This window comes from Hyperolius riggenbachi, chromosome 2 (assembly GCF_040937935.1).
Source record: "Hyperolius riggenbachi isolate aHypRig1 chromosome 2, aHypRig1.pri, whole genome shotgun sequence".
Lineage (NCBI taxonomy): Eukaryota > Metazoa > Chordata > Amphibia > Anura > Hyperoliidae > Hyperolius > Hyperolius riggenbachi.
The window spans coordinates 501,444,940-501,467,056 of record NC_090647.1 but is presented as its reverse complement, the minus strand read 5'-3'; positions in this window follow the sequence as shown (position 1 = coordinate 501,467,056).

Here is a 22,117-nt window from a genome sequence, read left to right as displayed (position 1 = left end):
CTGATTTTGTGTAACCTGACAGAAGCGCAATGCTTCTGTCAGGATGCACCATCAGTGCTGCAGCTGATTGGTCGGTCGGTCGGTCTGGATAGAAAAAAGAGAGAAGAAAAACGAAAAAAACAAAACAAAAAGGAGGGGAAGGCGTCCGCCTGGACATAGGAGCTGCCACCCCAAAAATCCAAACCCACCAGCTCGTATGCCCAGGCAATCCTGATTTATTCATCCACATTGATCGATGTGAATGGAGAAATCATTGCTTGAGTTCTTTTTTGATACAAAGTGCTTGCCAAAGCATATGAATCCCCAACACCACACCTTGGCCCATATGCCTCGGCAAACGTATCTTTTTTACTGTGGAGGAGAAATCTCGTCCTACAGCGCTGCATGCACCGATTTTGTGTAACCTGACAGAAGCGCAATGCTTCTGTCAGGATGCATCATCAGTGCTGCAGCTGATTGGTCGGTTGGAAAAAAAGAGAGAAGAAGAAAAAAAAAAAAAGCAAGCAAGCAGCAAAGCACTTCAATAACATTAACTTTTTAAACTTTATTAAATATGTTCAAACCAAACAATAACATTGGTAACCAAATATTAACTTTTTTGCTTACCTGTTTTTTTCGTTTTGTTTTTTTTACCTGCGAGCTGAGGATAAACTTCTCCTCCCCCATGGGTCAATGTGCAAAGTGCAAATCGCACAGATATGTGGCGAAGTACATTATGCATTCTGTCCCAAGTGAAAGGAGAGGTTTCTGGCAGGCCAGTGTATTTGGATCTCTCAAAACCTGATGTTTGGGTTCACACTGCATACTGGCCTATCCGGTCGGTCGAGCCCGCCGCACCGTCTCGCCCAAAATAGATCTTCAGGGAATACCACAAGAGTAGCATTCGGCCTAGTAATGAACTGCGTCGCCGTAGACTAACATGACTTCCGGGCTGACCCAAATTGCCGCAGAAGCCACGCAGTAACGTAGGCATGCACTAGCGTTAAGTCAAGCACTTCCGGCGTAGGGGGGGACCGCAAAGTGTGACTTTTGCTAGGCAATTTGCCCTAACGCATCGCGCCAGTGTGAAATAGCACTGAGAGACCCTTGTGTGCCTACTGCTGTGTCTGTAGTTCCCTAGGTTCTAAAAGTGTGTCTTCTCGTGGTACCTCTCATAACACTCCCCTAGGCATAGGCCAGGCTGGTCAGGACAGCGGGGACAGTAAACGGGGGTGTCACGCCTTATTCCAGCCTTGCTGCAGACACGACATCTTTTTCTGGGGTTGCGTTGAGTTTGGGTACTGGGAATCGGGTAGGCGTAATGCCTTCCATGCAGCCGGCTAGTTGCATTTGGGGGTTGGGCTCTGGCACCTTCTGGATAGAGGAGTGCCGAAACAATGTCTTCCTGGAATTGAAGGAAAGATCCAGTTCTCCCAGCCTTACTGTAGAGAACAAAGCTGTTGTACATCGCCAATTGAATTAAATACACAGACACTTTCTTATACCAGCGTCTGGTTTTCCGGGAAATTAAATAGGGCCCTAACATCTGGTCATTGAAGTCCACCCCTCCCATGTTGGCATTATAGCTGTGGACGGCGAGGGGCTTTTCAATGACCTCTGTTGCCCGTGTAATTTGTACTGTCGTGTCTGTGTGAATGGTAGACAGAAGGTAAACGTCCCTCTTGTCCTTCCATTTCACCGAGAGCAAGTCATCGGTACACAAGGCGGCCCTCTCCCCCCGTTGAAGTCTGGTGTTAACGAGCCGTTGGGGGAAGCCCCGGCGACTAGGCCGCACGGTGCCACAGCATCGGATTCCTTCTAACTTTAAGTGCTGAAAGAGGGCCACACTTGTGTAAAAGTTGTCCACATAAAGATGGTACCCCTTCTGGAACAAGGGTGACACCAAGTCCCACACAATCTTTCCACTGCTCCCCAGGTAGTCAGGACATCCGACCGGCTCCAATTCTGAGTCTTTTCCCTCATAGACCCTAAAACGAGATGTATAGCCTGTGGCCCTATCACAGAGCTTATACAGTTTCACCCCATACCGGGCGCGCTTGCTTGGGATGTACTGTTTGATGCCAAGGCGCCCGGTAAAATGTACGAGGGACTCATCTACACAGATGTTCTGTTCAGGGGTATAAGCATCTGCAAATGTGGATGACAGGTGGTCTATGAGGGGCCGAATTTTGTGGAGCCGGTCATAAGCTGGGTGGTCTCTTTCATGACAGGTGTCGTTGTCATTGAAATGCAGGAAGCGCAGGATGATCTCAAATCGCGTCCTGGACATGGCAGCAGAGAACACGGGCATGTTATGTATTTGGCGTGTAGACCAATAAGAGCGCAATACATTTTTTTTAGTAATACCCATGTTGAGGAGAAGGCCCAAAAAAATTTTAAGTTCGGAAACTTGGAGTGGTTTCCACCGAAAAGGCTGGGCGTGGCAGCTTTTCGGATGGGCGGTTATAAATTGTGTGGCATATAGGTTGGTCTCAGCCACAATTAAGTCAAGGAGATCCTGGGTGAGGAACAGTTCAAAAAAGTCTAGGGCCGATCCTAGTTCAACTGTCTCCACCTGGACTCCAGACTGGGCGGTGAAAGGGGGCAGTATGGGTGCGGCGGGATCAGGGGAATGCCAATCAGGGTTTGCCAGCACCTCTGGAAAACCAATGGGAGTACGGGCCCGTCTACTTGGTGGCTGCGGATCGGATCTTAATTCACGTACCACCGAACCAGTTTCTACTTCCAGGATGGTGTCCGCCACTTCATCAGGGTCTTCTGCGGAAGTACTGGTGTTGATAGGCCCAGGAGATGCTGCGCTGCTGGTGCATGCCTCACCAAGAAAAATCAGATCAGCGCCACTCTGCTGCCCTTGAGACTGATCTTCCGCCACCTGCAGTCCAGTGACATGGGGTGTGGTACGCCTGGCTCTAGCCGGGACCTCAACCTCGTCATCGGAACTATCGGTCTGAGAGCCACTGCTGTCTACAGGATCGTACTCTGAACCCGAAGATTCGTCGAATAAGTCGACCCAATCATCCTCATCCGACTGGTCAATGTACCTGTAGATGTCTTCATTGGAAAACCTCTTTTTTGCCATGGTGGCCTGCTAAATTTAGTAGGTATTCCTCTGAGACTACCCAGGAAAAGAGCACCTACCTAGCGAAAGGGAGTACTTGAGAGGTAGAAAGCTGTGGTCACTGAGTTTAGATTAAAAAAATCAAAACTGATGTTTACAGTGCCACAGCTTGTGTACAGTGTTTTTTGCAGTGATCAGAAAAAAGAAATTTCTGTCACTGCGGTGGGGTGGGCTGAACGCAGTGCAGGCGAACGATCAGGTCTGATCGGGCAAACACTGCGTTTTTTTGTGGATCCTAGAGACCCTAATATAGATCTGACTGTGATCACTAATAATCACTTACAGATACTATATAGTACCAATGCTGATTAGCGACAGTGATGACGCTAATTAGTGACTGTGGTGCAGTGGGCTGAGCACTAACTGACACTAACAACCCTTTTGCTTAGCTAACTGGCCTAACTGTTTGTTACCACTAGTGATACTAAAAAAGTTTTTAGATCACTAGGATAGTGATAGTGATGGTGAGGGGGGGGGGGGTTGGGGATCAGAGAGCAATCACAAATAATCAAAAACAATCACGAGACAATTACAACACAATTACAGCAATCGGCGCAATCAAAGCCAATCACGGACCAATTGAATCCAATAACGTGACAATCAAAAACCAATTACGTGACAATTGAAGCCAATCACACGACAATCGATGCTAATCACAGGGCAAAACAGCCAATCAGTGGGCAATTGGCACAATCAAAACCAATTACGGGCAATTGAAGCCAATCACGCGACAATCGAAGCCCAATTACGTGACAATCGAAGCCAATCACACGACAATCGATGCCAATCACAGTGCAATTGAGACAATTGTAGCCAAACAAAGCACAATCAAGCCTTACAGACAGGAGATAAGATACACAATGGCAGGGGGGAGAATATACGCAATCAATGAACTAGGACGGTGTGGGGAGGATCGGAAGGGGTGGGGGGGGGTGATCAGATACCCCTAAGGGGTAGTTGGGGGTCTAATCTGATGGATAGGAGTGACAGGTGGTGACAGGGGGTGATAGATGGGTTATTGACAGGTGATAAGTGGGTGTTTACAGGGAAAAACAGATGTAAACAATGGACTGCTGATGTGATCAGGGGGGGTGTCTCGGAGGGATCTGAAAGGGTGGGTGGGTGATCAGAAGCCCCTAAGGGGCAGTTGGGGGTCTGATCTAATGGGGGGCAGTGACAGGTGGTGACAAGGGATGATTGACAGGTGACTGATAGGTGATTGGCAGCTGATCACTGGGGAGATAGACAGATGCAGGGGAGATAGATAGGTTCAGTATACAGGGGGGGGGGGGGGGGGGGGTCGGGGGGGAGATCTGAAGGGGTGGGGGGTGATCAGATAACCCTAAGGGGTAGTTAGGGGTCTGATCTGATCAATAGGAGTGACAGGTGGTGACAGGGATTGATTGATGGGTGATATGGGGGTTGGTTAGGTCTGATCTGCGTGCTGCAGGGGGGTACAGGGGGGTGTCTGATGGGTGCTGCGGGTGATCGGGGGGTCTGTGGGGCTCCTAATGTGTGTGTGTGTGTGCTGATACTATGCCTGCTCTCCTCGCTGGTGGTCGATCGCTAAGTGTGACCACCAGCGGGAGGCAGGCAGTATAATACAGTTTGTTACCTAAACAAACTGTATTATACGCGTTCTATTGGTGGTTTTGAAATTTTACAGCCCGCCGGCGCTGCTGATTGGCCGGCGGGCTGAAGTCACATGGGGGCCGAATAGTATGACGTAGCGATCGCGCGGCTACAGCCGCGCGATCGCTCGTTAATTAGGCTGCAGCTGGCGACGCAAGTCTGCGTCGCTGGTCCTGCAGCTGCCACCTTGCCGACGCGCGTTATGAGTGCGCGGTCGGCAAGTGGTTAAAGTGTCAGTGTACTTAAATATAAAAGTGTCTTAACCGCCTTGGTGGTAATCCCGAGCTAGGGCCGGGGCGTAAAACCACAGCTAAGAGCGGTAATCCCGACCTCTGCTCGGGGCAGCCGCCGGAGGCTCTATGCAGAGCAATGCGCGCAGTGGGAGTGTTTCTACATACCTCCCAGGGATCCCAACATCGGACGCCATTCTCCTTCCTCTCCTCCGGGGCTCTGCTTCCTCCTGGTGAGATCACTTTAGAGTTGCAGCACCACACGGAGGATGGAGGCATAACTGCAGTGCTGGAGCCAGGGAGGTGAGTGATTGCTGGGGCTGTGCAGATCTCCCTGGAAGCATGATTTTTTCCAGGTAATAGGGTCTGAAAGGGTGCAAAAAAATTGTACCGCTTTTAGACCTTAAAATCCGGAAAGAATCATACCGCCAAGAGGGTTAAAGTAAACCTAAACTGAAAATAATGGTATGAGATACCATAATTAATTGTATGTGTACTACTAATGGTAAATAAAACCTTCCTTCTCATATTCGTGTATTTAATATAAGGGGCTGAATTCTAAGCAGCAGCCATGTCAGTGTGTCATAAAATCCACTTCATTCAGCTGTAAAACAAAAGAAATAAAACTTTACAGCCCTGCATTATTATCAGCAGTGTTTACTCAGCCAAATAGAAGTGTTTTGGCTTCTGTTTACTTTACGGGAGAGCCGTGGCTGCATTCCACTGCGTTTTGTCTGCCCCATTTTCACTAGATAAAAAGAAATGGTTTATTACCCCCTTACAATGCAAAAATAAAAAAGTTATTAGTAGGGCTGGTACTATATGTATCCAAGTTTATCTCATCCTGGGGCATACATACATAACATCAATAAAGTTGCCATGCACAGAATTCATGGCAGTTTTTCCAAGAAAGGGCAGGTGGCGCATTAAGCGCAACCAGTACTACCTTGTCAGTGTAATTAAGGGTAGAATTGCCGTGTACTCCCTGCGCACAGCAAATTTACAGATGTTTTGTGCATATGCCCCCATGTCACATCAGGTACTTTTTAAAATAAACCTGAAGAGAGGAAACTCAGGTTTGATAATTAGAGGGAAGTCCCTTGATAGCATAGAGACTTCCCAATCGTCCATCTGGCTCAAAACTACTCTAGGAGTTCCAAAGAGCTATTCGGTGGAATAGCTACAACCGTGGACGATGCTTGAACGGCGTGCCGGACAGAGGCATGGGAAGGCTGTATGCTATCCAGTCTACTTAGGTAAGTATCAAACCTGAAATGAGTTTCCTTACTTTACAATTAATAATGCAAGTACATTACTACTGAACAACATACTAGACCTTAGATGGCCATTGAATAGTCAGATAGCTGGGATACTCACTTCCTACTTACTCCAAAATTTGAGGAGAAGAGAGCTTCAGATTACAGAAAAGGAAGTTCTTGGTCCATGGAGAGGCTTAGGGGAAATGGAAATCTGAGCAACCCGATTTGTTCCTGCATGTTATTTTTCTGACTTTTGCCCAGAGATTCACTATGAAAGCTATATTAGGGCTGGGGCACATCGAGCAGGTTTTCAGGCGTTTTTGCAGCCGCTTGCGGCTGCGGATACGCTAGGGTAATGTATTTCAATGGGGTGGGTCACACCAGAGCGGGAGGCGTTTTGCAGAAACGCATACTCCCAGGCTGCTGCAGATTTTGGATTGCGGATGCATTTCTGCCTCAATGTTAAGTATAGGAAAAACGCAAACCGCTCTGAAAAACGGCAGATCAGAGCGGTTTGCCAGGCGGTTTTGTTACAGAAGCTGTTCAGTAACAGCTTTACTGTAACAATATATTAAATATGTTACACTGAAATCCGCAGCAGCAATCCGCAAAACGCCTCATAAAAATTTAAAAAAGCGTTTAAAAATCTGCTAGCATTTTGCAGATCTGCTAGCGGGTTTTGGTGTGCATCGGGCCTCAGAGTGTTTTAGAACTAACTAAATGCCTTAAAGGATACGAGGTGACATGTGACATGATGAGGTAGACATGTGCATGTACAGTGCCAGGCACACAAAGGACTAGGCTGTGTTCCTTTTTTTCTTTCTCTGCCTGAAAGAGCTAAAAATCATGTATGCAAGTTTCTGTCTGGGTCAGGACAGGGTTGGACTATAGACTATAGAGTAATCTTCCCTGATTAAAGGGGCACGACAGCGAAAAACTAAAATTTTAAATACAGTGGAGGAAATAATTATTTGACCCCTCACTGATTTTGTACGTTTGTCCAATGACAAAGAAATGAAAAGTCTCAGAACAGTATCATTTCAATGGTAGGTTTATTTTAACAGTGGCAGATAGCACATCAAAAGGAAAATCGAAAAAATAACCTTAAATAAAAGATAGCAACTGATTTGCATTTCATTGAGTGAAATAAGTTTTTGAACCCCTACCAACTATTAAGAGTTCTGGCTCCCACAGAGTGGTTAGACACTTCTACTCAATTAGTCACCCTCATTAAGGACACCTGTCTTAACTAGTCACCTGTATAAAAGACACCTGTCCACAGAATCAATCAATCAAGCAGACTCCAAACTCTCCAACATGGGAAAGACCAAAGAGCTGTCCAAGGATGTCAGAGACAAAATTGTAGACCTGCACAAGGCTGGAATGGGCTACAAAACCATAAGCAAGAAGCTGGGAGAGAAGGTGACAACTGTTGGTGCGATTGTTCGAAAATGGAAGGAGCACAAAATGACCATCAATTGACCTCGCTCTGGGGCTCCACGCAAGATCTCACCTCGTGGGGTGTCAATGGTTCTGAGAAAGGTGAAAAAGCATCCTAGAACTACACGGGAGGAGTTAGTGAATGACCTCAAATTAGCAGGGACCACAGTCACCAAGAAAACCATTGGAAACACATTACACCGCAATGGATTAAAATCCTGCAGGGCTCGCAAGGTCCCCCTGCTTAAGAAGGCACATGTGCAGGCCCGTCTGAAGTTTGCCAATGAACACCTGAGTGATTCTGTGAGTGACTGGGAGAAGGTGCTGTGGTCTGATGAGACCAAAATAGAGCTCTTTGGCATTAACTCAACTCGCTGTGTTTGGAGGAAGAAAAATGCTGCCTATGACCCCCAAAACACCGTCCCCACCGTCAAGCATGGGGGTGGAAACCTTTTGCTTTGGGGGTGTTTTTCTGCTAAGGGCACAGGACAACTTAGTCGCATTAACGGGAAAATGGACGGAGCCATGCATCGTGAAATCCTGAACGACAACCTCCTTCCCTCTGCCAGGAAACTGAAAATGGGTCGTGGATGGGTGTTCCAGCACGACAATGACCCAAAACATACAGCAAAGGCAACAAAGGAGTGGCTCAAGAAGAAGCACATTAAGGTCATGGAGTGGCCTAGTCAGTCTCCGGACCTTAATCCAATAGAAAACCTATGGAGGGAGCTCAAGCTCAGAGTTGCACAGAGACCGCCTCGAAACCTTAGGGATTTAGAGATGATCTGCAAAGAGGAGTGGACCAACATTCCTCCTAAAATGTGTGCAAACTTGGTCATCAATTACAAGAAACGTTTGACCTCTGTGCTTGCAAACAAGGGTTTTTTTCCACTAAGTATTAAGTCTTTTATTGTTAGAGGGTTCAAAAACTTATTTCAATCAATGAAATGCAAATCAGTTGCTATCTTTTATTTAAGGTTATTTTTTCGATTTTCCTTTTGATGTGCTATCTGCCACTGTTAAAATAAACCTACCATTGAAATGATACTGTTCTGAGACTTTTCATTTCTTTGTCATTGGACAAACTTACAAAATCAGTGAGGGGTCAAATAATTATTTCCTCCACTGTATGTGCAAACATATACAAATATGCAGTACATTTTTTCCAGAGTAAAATGAGCCATAAATTACTTTTCTCCTATGTTGCTGTCACTTGCAGTAGGTTGTAGAAATCTGACAGAAGTGACAGGTTCTGGACTAGTCCATCTCTTTATAGGGGATTCTCAGGGATCTGTCGGATTTCTACTACCTACTGTAAGTGACAGCAACATAGGAGAAAATTAATTTATGGCTCATTTTAATCTGGAAGAAACGTACTTCTTATTTGTATATGTTTGCAGATATTTTAAATTTTACAGTTTTTCGCTGTAGTGCCTCTTTAAGGAATTACAGCCACAAAAAACTTTCCTGGCAGAAAATGGTATAGATTTTAGCTATTGTATACTTTACTTCATTACATGTGTCAGAGACAATGAAATAGTAAAAGCTTAAACAGTAGCTTTAAAAATAAAATAAAACTGGGGGAATATCAAAAAAAACATTTTAGGAGGAGGATAGATGCAATTGTTTATCTCATCACTTTACTTTCACCTCATGTTTCCTTTAAGGACCAGTCAAAGCTCAAACCTCGGTCAAGTCTTCTGTATAGAATCACTCTGGTCAAAAAGGGTTTAATGCTGTTCTGGGTCTTTATGCAGCAGCTGCAGGCAATAACTGCACTATAAACTGGAAAATCCTGTCAGCCACTTTCAGCTGGAATATAAATAATGAATTAAACGGTGTTCTGTTTGTTCATCTGAGTTGACCATCTTCCCACTCCGGCATTGTAGGAAGTGCTGGCACTGAAAAAGCCTTATTATTTAATAGTTTCGGCTACTTTTTCCCCCTGCTGGTTCACATTTATAATACAGGACAGTGTTTGATCCTACGGGATTCCTTCCAGTTCAGAACAGGCTTGTTCTGCAGTAAGACTCCTTCCTATAATAGTGTTATTGTGTTTCCGTCACAATGGAAATGTCATTGTGTTAAACAATGCAGCCGGAATGCCGGTTAAACAGTCGGCCAAAAGCCAAGCTGGGTGTGTAGGGGTTAACGCCATGACAACCTCGGCCAAGCCGGACTCTGGCTTTAAGAATATAAAATTACCAACATCCTGGTTTGGCTCAAACAAGCTTGTGGCTTGGCTCATACGCTGGCAATGCCTAAATATAAATTCTTCATAGATTATTAGATACGTTTCATGGAACGTCCCCTAGAACCGGCAGGAATGTCCAGCAGAGAAGTTTGACCAAACGAGCAATCATTTAGGATAGTTTCAAAAGCAAACCTTCTATAGGATTTAAAGTATAATTGTTTTCATGGTTTAATTACAGAGAGCTTTATAGTCTACCTGTGTTAAAATATTTCAGGAATGGTTAGGGGTCAATTTATTAGAGCTGAAGGGGAAAAGCTCAAGAGCTGCTCGCCGCGAACAGCAGGCCCTGTACTACTTCCGGGTCGCAATGCCCTTTAGTAGGCGTGCCCTGGCTCGGCGGTGTGCGTAATTGCAATCAGGGATGTGCACCGCCGCGCCAGGGCACACGTACTAAAGGACAGGTGCAGACATGGGCAGGCGTACTACTCCCAGACATTGCGACCTGGAAGTAGTAAGCAGCCAGAATGCCCATAGAGATTCGCTGGCGAGCTGTTCGCTAGCATCTCTACAGTTTATTTCCTGCATATTTACCATGATGTCTGCAGTCAGGGGCGTAACAATAGACCCTGCAGGGGATGCCTCTGCAGGGGGGGCCAGATGCCACAGGGGGCCCGTGGGGGGGAAAAAGTTTGAGAGACTGACAGCTTAAAGAGAGTCTGAAGCGAGAATAAATCTCGCTTCAGACCTCATAGATAACAGGGGCATGTGTGCCCCTGCTAAAACGCCGCTATCCCACGGCTTAACGGGGATCCCTTCACCCCCAAATCCCCTCCGTACAGCCGGGGAGCGCTTCCTGGTTGGGGCAGGGCTAACCGCCGCAGCCCTGCCCCACGCGCGTCTGTCAGCGCGTATCTCCGCCTCTCCCCCGCCCCTCTCAGTCTTCCTTCACTGAGAGGGGCGGGGGAGAGGCGGCGATGCGCGTCTGATAGAGTTAGCCCTGCCTCCAGGAAGACATAAATCACGACCAACTCTACGACTAACTATTGCGGGGGTGGGTTTGGGGGTGAAGGGACCCCCATTTAGCGGCGCGATGGCGGCGGTTTAGCAGGGGCACACATGCCCCTGCTAACTATGAGCTCTGAAGCAAGATTTATTCTCGCTTCAGAGTCTCTTTAAGGCATGGAGAAAAAAAAACGTATTCTGCTCTCACAGCATTGTTATATTGACTGCATGTGTCCACCACACAGATAACGAATCACACACACTTTGGAATTTGTACACTGTCCCTGCTCCCCTAGGGTTCGTAAAAAACATCTGTCTCACACTGCAGCAAAGTTCTAAAGACTTGATGTACAACCCTAAAACAAACACATCACATTTTGAAAAAAAGTTCTAGACGCTCCCTTTTCAGCAAAAAGGATCCTAGATTCTTATCACACAGGCTAATGACTTTATGGCCTCTGAATACTTTTACAGCTCAGTGTGGAGATTGAGGTCTTACTGTTGCTGCTTCATTGAGAGCTTGTTGTCTCACTTGGAGTCCAAGTTCTGTTGTAATAACAGTATCAATCAGTGACATTCTGAATGCTTTGCCAAAGTTACATTGATACTATGGGCTTGATTCACAAAGCCGTGCAAACTGTTTAGCACGGGTGCGCTAAACAGTTAGCACGTGAAGTGCCTTTCGCGGACTTTTGCGCGCGCAAAGTGCCGCGATTCGCGCGAATCTCAGCACTTTGCGCGCACAAAAGTCCGCGAACGGCACTTCACGTGCTAACTGTTTAGCGCACCCGTGCTAAACAGTTTGCACGGCTTTGTGAATCAAGTCCTATATCTTATGTTCAGCATGTCATTGTTGTTCCTCCATATAGCATGTGCTCTCATGTAGTAAAATAATACGGCTGTGTGTGTATGTATGTCCTGGGAGCAGAGCTGCAATGAGGGACTTGTTGTCAGCTGCAAGGGGCTGGAGGAAGCCCTGGGTAAGTAGATCTGGGGGTAGCATAGATTGCCTGACGTTTCCTTTAAGTCTAAGTGTTTTTCTCTGCATGGGGAAAACACATTGGTCCTCAGTTTTCCTGTGCAGAAAGTGAGGCTGGTGGGAGGCCCCATTCAAAGTATCGCGAGGGGGGAGGGGCATACTAAGTTTCGCAGGGGGGCCCAGTGATGTCTAGTTACGCCCCTGTCTGCAGTGCTTGTATTGAAGAAAACCTGTTATGGAAAAAGTGCCGCTGGGGGTACTCACCTCGGTAGGGGGAAGCCTCTGGATCCTAATGAGGCTTCCCTCGTCCTCTTCTTGGGAATCCAGCGCTGAAAAATAAAACATGTGGCCGGTGCGCGCATGTGCACTAGCGGCTACCCACTCAGGCTCCGATGGAAATAGCTGAGCTTGATCGGGTCCGCTCTACTGCACAGGCATGAGCCATCGGTGCCTGCCCAGTAGAGTGGACCGGATCAGGAGCTTGACTATTTCTGCCGGAGCTTGAGCAGTGAACTGCTAGTGCACAGGCACATACACCGACAAGCCCCCAAGGAGATCTTGGGGGGTCCCAGTGCTGGATCCCCTCCAGTAAGGAAGATGGGGGAATCCTCTTTAGGATCCAGAGGCTTCCCCCTTCTGAGGTAAGGACCCCCCAGGGGCACTTTTTTTTTCTTACAGGTTTACATTTAAAATACAAGATTGCTGAGAGCCCTGTAAGATTCTTCTGCATCTGGACTTCCTGTGATGACCAGAAAAAGTCCCCCACTGCCCCTACTAACCATTCTCCCGGGCTCGGTCAGCTGGTGCAAGTGGTGGATGTCCGGTCTTTGGTCAGCAGCAGAACATGTAGATGAATATGTGTCTCGGTGTAAACATTGTCATGAGCCCCTCCCAAATATTCCTTCAGCTGAAGATGCATATTGTGGTGGCATTTGGGCTTCTGGATTCGAGAAAGGGCTCGACAGGCTGTCTATGAACCTCCTTCAACCATTGCATTAAGACATTTCCTGTTAAACAATAGCAGTTGCCTGGCAGCCCTGCGGATCTATTTGACTGCAGTAGTGTCTGAATAACACCAGAAACAAGCATGCAGCTAATCTTGTAAAATCTAACAATAATGTCAGAAACACCTGATCTGCTGCATGCTTGTTCAAGGTCTATGGCTAAAAGTATTATGCTGGGTAGACACGTTGGGATTTCCCGTTCCATTTGCGGGATCGAACGGATCGATTCAATTATTTCCAACATGTTCGATTCAGATTTCGATTGTTTCTGCCAAAGTATGCCAAATCGACGGCAGAAACGATCAAAATCCGAATCGAGCATGTTGGAAATAATCAAACCGATCCATGCGATCCCGCAAATCGAACGGGAAATCTCAACGTGTGTACCCAGCATTAGGGTGCATACACACATCAGACCATAGTCTTTGGAAAATGAAAGATCACAGACCAATCTTACCCCCTTCCATGTAGTATGAGAGCCATACCTACACAGTCTATTCTATTGAGCTGAACTCCCCATCAGATAGAAATCTTTGCAAGATGCTGCACACAAAGATGCTGGACACATTCAACAGATCAGTATCTGCAAAAGCTCTGTTCCTGCAAAATGCATTCACAGTCTATTCTATTGAGCTGAACTCCCCTCTTTGCAAGATGCTGCACACAAAGATGCTGGACACATTCAACAGATCAGTATCTGCAAAAGCTCTGTTCCTGCAAAAGATTCGTTCCTGAAAAATGCACTCATAGTCTATGAGATCTGCAGATCATCATACACACCTTGTTTAACATACTTCATCTGCAGATTAGATCCACCGGGATGGATCTTCAGATCTGCAGATGATTGTCTGATCTGCAGATGAATGTCTGTTAAACAAGGTGTGTATGAGATCTGCAGATATCATAGACTATGAATGCGTTTTGCAGGAACGGATCTTTTGCAGATACTGATCTTTTGAATGTGTACAGCATCTTTGTGTGCAGCATCTTGCAAAGATTTCTATCTGATGGGGAGTTCAGCTCAATAGAATAGACTGTATAGGTATGGCTCTCATACGACATGGAAGGGGTTAAAATTGGTCTGTGATCTTTCATTTTCCAAAGACTATGGTCTGATGTGTGTATGAGCCTTTAGAGGCAGAGGATCAACAGGACTGCCCGGCAACTGGTATTGCTTAAAGGGAAATAAATATGGCAGCTGCCATATACCTTTTGCTTAAGTTGTCCTTTAAAGAGACGCTAAATCGTTTTTTTTTTTTAATAATGATTTGTATGTGCAGTACAGCTAAGAAATAAAACATTAGGAGCAGTGACATGTCTAATATTGTTTCCAGTACAGAAAGAGTTAAGAAACTCCAATTATCTATGCAAAAGAGCCTTTGAGCTCCACTACTTTCAAAGTTGCAGAGACCTCTGTCTTCTGAAGCTTGTCATCTTAACTGTCAGTCACTGTATTTTCTTTTTAGGTGGCATACACTGATAGATTTGCAGTAGATTCCACCATCAGATAGATTTCTGTTAGATGCCTATCAAGTTGAATCTGACAGGAATCTATCTGATGTGTGCCACACACTAGGAACAGATTTCCAATACATTTCAGAATCAAATCTATTGGAAATTGATCTAAATGCATTATTGGACCATTAGATCCAATGCATCACTATGGGCCATAGATCTGCTGCCAGAAGCAAGTAAGTATTCACAGCCTTTGCTCAATACTTTGTCGATGCACCTTTGGCAGCAATTACAGCCTCAAGTCTTTTTGAATATGATGCCAAAAGCTTGGCACATCTTTCCTTGGCCAGTTTGGCCCATTCTTTTTTGCAGCAGCTCTCAAACTCCACCAAGTTGGATGGGAGGCGTCAGTGCACAACCATTTTAACCTCCCTGGCGGTAATCCCGATCTAAAATCGGGCTAGCCGCCGGAAGCTCAATGCAGAGTATAGCGCACAGCGGGCGTTTTTACTCACCTCCCAGGGGTTGCAGACATCGGTAACCGTTCTCCTTCCTGTCCTCAGAGGCTCTGAATCACTCTGGTGAGATCACCGTCAGTGATCTCACTACAGAGTTACAGTACCTCCCTGACGCTTTCCCCGATCACTCAGTTTAGATGGCCGGCCAGCTCTTGGAAGAGTCCTGATGATTTTGAACTTCTTCCACTTACAACTGATGGAGGCCACTGTGCTCATTGGAACCTTCACAGCAGCAGACATTTTTCTGTAACCTTCCCCAGATTTGTCAAGACAATCCTGTCTCGGAGGTCTACAGACAATTCCTTTGACTTCATGCTTGGTTTGTGCTCTGACATGAGCTGTCAACTGTGGGGCCTTTTATAGACATGTGTGTGCCTTTCCACATCATATCCAAGCAACTGAATTTACTACAGGTGGACTCCAATTAAGCAGCAAAAAAATTCAAGGATGATCAGGGGACACCGGATGCACCTGAGCTCAATTTTGAGCTTCAAGTCAAAGCCTGTGAATACTTATGTACATGCGCTTTCTCAATTTTTTTTATTTCTAATACATTTGCAAAAATCTCAAGTAAACTTTTTTTTCACATTGTCGTCATAAATAAATGGCTAAAACTTTTTTTCCTCCTTGCGCAGATCCTGTGCCCTAGCCCTTTGCTCAATCCTAGTGACAAAAAGCTGGTTGAACTTGATGGACATATGCAGGGCTGTAACTATAGGGGAGCAGCCCCTGTGCTTGTGGGGATGGGGAGGGCAGAGCTGTTAGAGGACCCCAATTTCTACCCCTCCCTTCCTCTGCTACAGATAACCCATCCTCTAATTCAGGTGTTTTTGTGACAAAACTTGATATGGGTGTGAAAATCATGATGGTCACAACTTGTTTTAAGACACTTGTAAGATTGGCCTTCAGACCCTGAAGGGCAGCAAAGATAGGCAAGTGAAGGGGCGAGAACATTAAGGGGGCCCTATCAAAATTTCACGGGGTACCCCCATGAATTGTAGTTACGCCTCTGTACATGTCTTTTTTCAACCTAAATAACTATGTAACTATGGTAGCTCACTCTACTTTAAGTTCTACTTACATCTGCTCCACCTCTGGAACTGCTGAAAAGCTGGACATGCAGTTGGTTTTCATGAAGGCAACCAGTAATCATTTGTTTTATGATCACATGTGCAGTTTCACCCAAGTTTAATTCGGACAGAGCCGGGACAAGGTCCTCCAGCACCCAAGGCTGAGACACCAAAGTTCGCCCCCCAGCCGCAACACACTGATTGCTATTAGTCTAAAGGTGCGTACACACGCACTACAGTAGCCAACGACGGGTCCGTCGGCACCTCCCGCTGGGCGGGTTTTCAGCAGACTGTAATGCATGTGTATGCACTGTCGGCGGACTAATAAGGCTGTTCCTGAACGGAACAGCCTTATCAGTCCGCCGACAGTGCGTACACACGCACTACAGTCTGCTGAAAACCCGCCCAGCAGGAGGTGCTGACGGACCCATCGTTGGCTGCTGTAGTGCGTGTGTACGCACCTTTAGAGGCACCCCAGGGCCTCCACCACCTTAATCTCTAGTTATCTGGCCTGCAGTCACTGCCATGTATCCCCTTTTCTTATTTCTCTCTGCTTTAAACACGATAGGTGAATGAGAGCTGAGTGAGTTGTGTGCGCCCTCCTACACTGGGCCCTGAGGCTGAAGCCTCTCTCACCTCTGCTTCGGCCCTGTCCTGAATTCAGGGTCACTAAAAATGTGATTGGTGAATTTGATTGGTTGCTAGAGGAAATGCTCATCATTTCCTCTATTCTTGCACAACAGTCCAGCCATGTTTTCTACACTCACTCTAGAATAGAACAGAAACTTCCACAAGCTTTCAAAGCAGCTTAATTCCGCTGAGTCGACCGCAGAACAAATACAGAAGTCATTATCAGCTTGTTTTATGTCAATAGAGAATGAGGCGGTTTCCATTGTTTACGCAACCACTGAAATTTTACCCCACAGGTAACGTCACGGCTCCTGCCAGGAGCAAATAAATAAAACATATGAAGGACTGTTCACAGTAAAGGTGGGCGAGAATGTGTGGCAGATTCCTGTAAGGAACGAGTATGACGGCTTACATTTACCACGCAAGATACACAAAGCCCTGGTGAGCTTTAAATACCTGGGACAAGGGGCCTGATGCGCTATATCTTACACAACTTTTTTTTTTTGTCTGGCTTCATTAAAAAAAAGTAATGAGCAAAGTGTTATGCTAATTAGTGACTAATTATGTACATTAATTACCTCAGTTTAAATTAAACAAATAATTCATGAAAGTTTTCTTCCTGACTTGCATGGCTGGCTGTTTGAACAAAAAAAAAGTTGGATACCTACCTCAGTAGAGAGAAGTCTCTAGATAGTCTAAAGGGCTTCCTATGATCTTGATCCCCCAGTTCCCAGATAGGTTGCCTCTAAACATATCTGACAAGAGCTTGTTCCCCATATAGAGTCCAGCACCTGCTAACAGAAGGGCATAGCTCCCAACTGTCCCTCTTTTGGAGTGACAGTCCCTCTTTGGGAACCCCAGTCCCTTTTCTTCTAAAGCATAAATATCAAACTCTGGCCCGCAGAGCCATCAAATTTGGCACACAAGTTTTTTTCTCTACTTTTCATTATGTTTGGCCCACTCTAGACCACCAGGAAAGCTATATTGGAGATGAAGCCCTAGATCACCAGGACAGCCATGCAGAGAAGGGGGTGGTAGGGTGAGGAAGCCCTAGACACCAGGGAACTATATAGAGAAGGGGGTGGGTCACTAGACACCAGGGAACCAATTTGGAGTGCAAGGGGGACCACTAGACACCAGAGAACTGTTTAGGGGTGCAATGGGAACTGCTAGACTCTAAGGATCTGTATAGGGAGGGAAACTGGGTACATTACACACCGGGAAACTTTAGATGAGGTAAAGCCCAAGATCACCAGGGAAGCTAAATGGTGGAGGGAGGGAAGTCAGTAGACACCCGGGAACTGTATTGGGGAGGGGGGTCATTAGACACTAGAGAATTGTATAGGGGAGGGAGGGGGCCACTAGACACCAGGAAACTGTATACGGGATAGAGGGGGGGCCATTAGACACTATGAAAATATAAGGGAGGGAGGTGGCCACTAGACATTAAGATTGGCCCACGACTTGGTCCCAGTGTTCAATTTCGGTCAACTTTGTAATTGAGTCTGACACCCCTGCCATAAATAAACAAGAAGGCCTAACTTACATCCCAAAAGCCTAGAAGCACAGAAGACCTAATTCTTCAAACTCAGCTCCCCAACACCTGCCGTGATATAAGTCACTCCCCCTTTATGCTGATAAACACAGCAAAGAAAATATGTGGAAATAAATTAATTTCAGAAGTAGCAGCGTCGTGTGAAGGCCATTACCTGTCCCATATTACATAAGCTGAGGCAGGAGCAAGTGACTGCATAATTCAGTGAGAAAGTATGCAGACAGCTGCAGTGATAGAAAGGAGTGGGGCAGCCACTTTTTTAGCACTAGCTTCCTGTAGGGATGTGCCTACTGTGCCTCTTGGTAAATCTGACCCCGGTGTCAACGTTTTACACAGGTTCTCTTTAATGTCCATATCACACTTTGATGGCCAGTTCAAATGAGACAGCATGGCTAGTGCTGTAAATACAGCATCGCCCTGCCTGTGTTAACTACTGAAAAATTCTTCCTTTCTTCCACTTAGCAACTTCTGCCACGCTTTTCTACGTCCTTATTTACAAACACCTATAAACACATATAAATATTTGGTTCTGCTGTCTATTTTTAGAAAACTGAGTACGTATAGCACCATCTTGTGGCCAAAAAGTAAAACTACTTCCAAATACACCATTATTCATTTACCATAGGAACATTAAGCACATTTTCATTATTTTTGAAACTCCTTCACCCCTCACCCAAAATAAAATATTATCCCCATACTTTGTACTAGGGACAGAAGTTAAACATTGTAAAAACCGGGACAAATTGGCAAATAAAATGTGTCTGTTTTATCTACAATAGCACAATTTATTTTTAAACTACAATGGCTGAAAGCTGAGAAATGGTGATTTTTTTCATTTTTTTCTTCTTCTTCCCTGTCAAATCAGTATAAAATAATATAATTCTTAGCATAAAGTACTGCCCAAAGAAAGCCTAGTTTTTCCCGTAAAAAATAATGTATAGATCATTTCAGTGTTATAATTAGTGATAAAGTTATTACCGAATGAATGGGAAGAGCTTTTGAAGGGGAAAAAACCTGTGGTAGAGAAGTGGTTAAAGGACATCCGAGGTGAAAATAAACTGATGAGAAAAACAATTGTATATATACACCCCTTTTCCTAAAGATGACTTTTTTTTAGATATTCCACAGTTTTATTTTATGTTTAAATCTAGTTTTTAAGTTGTTACTGTTTCATCGTCTCTGCTAAATGACACCTTCACTGAAGTATGCTAGAGCTCAAATCTATGAATTATTGACCCTTTCTTAACTCTTTCCTGCTCAAGGAAGCCATTTACTGACAGGAAAGTATTTTATGGCTGTAATTACTTATCAGTGAGGATTATGCTATAGTCCGACCCAGTGCCGACCTGGACATAAACTGTCACTTACATACCTGATGTTTAACTCTTTCAGGCAGAGAAATTAAAACAGGAACACAGCCTAGTTATGTGTGTGCTTGGCACGGTACAGACACATGTCTATTTCATCAGGTCACCTCGGTTGTCCTTTAAAGTACAACGAGGTCTCTGTAGGTAATATTTGATAGTTTTCAGCACCAATTGCAATGAAACGTTTACAATTTCCCATCGCTCTTTTCTACAGTTAGTGTAGGTGAGAACACATACATTTCTGATGCTTATTTTTCACCCTACCGTTTACTTTTAAGAATGTTAGTATTTTCTCAATCATCTGACAGTTCCAGGCTAGAGTAGAAGAAAAAATGATGTCATTTTCATTCAATGTAGGTTTTACAGCGCCACACAGTGGCCATTGATAGGGCTCAGAACAGAAATCAATTAGAGCTTATGTTGAACAATTAAAAAAAAACTACCTAAAAATAGTAAGTTCCACAAATATATAGCTAAAATATATAGCTCAATAGTTCATATATTTTAGCTCCGGGACTTGTAGACTGTGTGAAAGACTATCATTAATATGATATAATACCACAATGAACCTATTTTTTTTTTATCTCTTTAAAGGAATACTTAAGTCTCCAAAAAAAAATGATTTTTACTCACCCGGGGCTCCCCTCAGCCCTCTGCAGCTGAACGGTGCCCTTGCCGTGTCCCTCCGATGTGCCTGGACTCGCCGGCGGCCACTTCCGGCTTGGCCGTCACCGGCCGACAGGCTGGGAACGCGGCTGATTACCCGCGTTCCCGGTCGCAATAGCGCCCTCTATAATGCTATTGCGGCCGGGAACGCGGCTAATCAGCCGCGTTCTCAGCCTGTCGGCCGGTGACGGCCAAACCGGAAGTGGCCGCCGGCGAGTCCAGGTGCATCGGAGGGACACGGCGAGGGCACCGTTCAGCTGCAGAGGGCTGAGGGGAGCCCCGGGTGAGTAAAAGTCATTTTTTTTTGAGACTTAAAGAGACTCTGAAGCGAGAATAAATCTCGCTTCAGAGCTTATAGTTAGCAGGGGCACGTGTGCCCCTGCTAAACCGCCGCTACAGCGCCGCTAAACGGGGGTCCCTTCACCCCCAAACCCCCCACTGCAACACTTGGTCGCAGACTTGGTCGCTCCTGGAGGCAGGGCTAACGGCTGCAGCCCTGCCTCCAGTCGCGTCCATCAGCGTCGCATCGCTGCCTCTCCCCCGCCCCTCTCAGTGAAGGAAGACTGAGAGGGGCGGGGGAGGGGCGGAGATACGCGCTGACAGACGCGCATGGGGCAGGGCTGCGGCGGTTAGCCCTGCCCCAACCAGGAAGCGCTCCCCCGCTGCACTGAGGGGATTTGGGGGTGAAGGGACCCCCATTTAGCGGCGGGATAGCGGCGGTTTAGCAGGGGCACACATGCCCCTGCTAACTATGAGGTCTGAAGCGAGATTTATTCTCGCTTCAGACTCTCTTTAAGTATTCCGTTAAAGTGATCTGAAAGCCAGCATTTCTACTTTGCTGTAAAAGATTCCTCACAGCTTGAAAGCTACTATCCCAGATTTTTCTTTAGCAGAACATCACTGAAATGGTTAAACAAAGCACTTTGTCCTGGTATTCAGCTTCAATCTCATCCAAACTGGAGATAACAGTATCTTCGTTTACATTCTAATGTTGATACATGTGTGTAAAAAACACTTTCTGAGAAGCTGTCTCTGCTTCAGGCATACACACAATTCAGAACAACTCATTAGAAGATACACACACACACACACACACACACGTGTACAAAAGTATTTCCACATTTTGTCATATTACTGCCACAAACATGAATCAATTTGATTGGAATTCCACGTGAAAGACCAATACAAAGTGGTGTACACATGAGAAGTGGAAAAAAAATCATACAGGATTCCAAACATTTTTTTTTACAAATAACTAACTAAAAAGTGGGGTGTGGGTAATTATTCAGCCCCTTTTGGTCTGAGTGCAGTCAGTTGCCCATAGACATTGCCTGATGAGTGCTAATGGCTAAATAGAGTGCACCTGTGTGTAATCTAATGTCAGTACAAATACAGCTGCTCTGTGATGGCCTCAGAGGTTGTCAGAGGCCTGGTGCACACCAAAAACAGCAAGCAGATCCGCAAAATGCTAGCGTTTTTAGCTGCGTTTTTTCTTATTATTTGAAGAGTTTTGCTGACATTTTGCGGTTTTGTGCTGCGGTTTTTGGTACAGCAGATTACAGATATTGTTACAGTAAAGCTGTTACTGAACAGCTTCTTTAACAAAAACGCCTGGGAAACCGCTCTGATGTAGCATTTTTCAGAGAGGTTTGCGTTTTTCCTATACTTTACAATGAGGCAGAAATGCCTCCGCAATCCAAAATCTGCAGCAGCCCAGGAGTATGCGTTTCTGCAAAACGCCCCCAGCTCTGGTGTGCACCACCCCATTGAAATACATTACCCTAGCGTTTCCACATCCGCAATCGGATCTGAAAACGCGACCGAACCGCTCTGGTGTGCACTAGGCCTAAGAGAATATTGGGAGCAACAACACCATGAAGTCAAAAAGAACACACCAGACAGGCCATGGATAAAGTTATTGAGAAATTTAAAGCAGGCTTAGGCTACAAAAAGATTTCCAAAGCCTTGAACATCCCACGGAGCACTGTTCAAGCGATC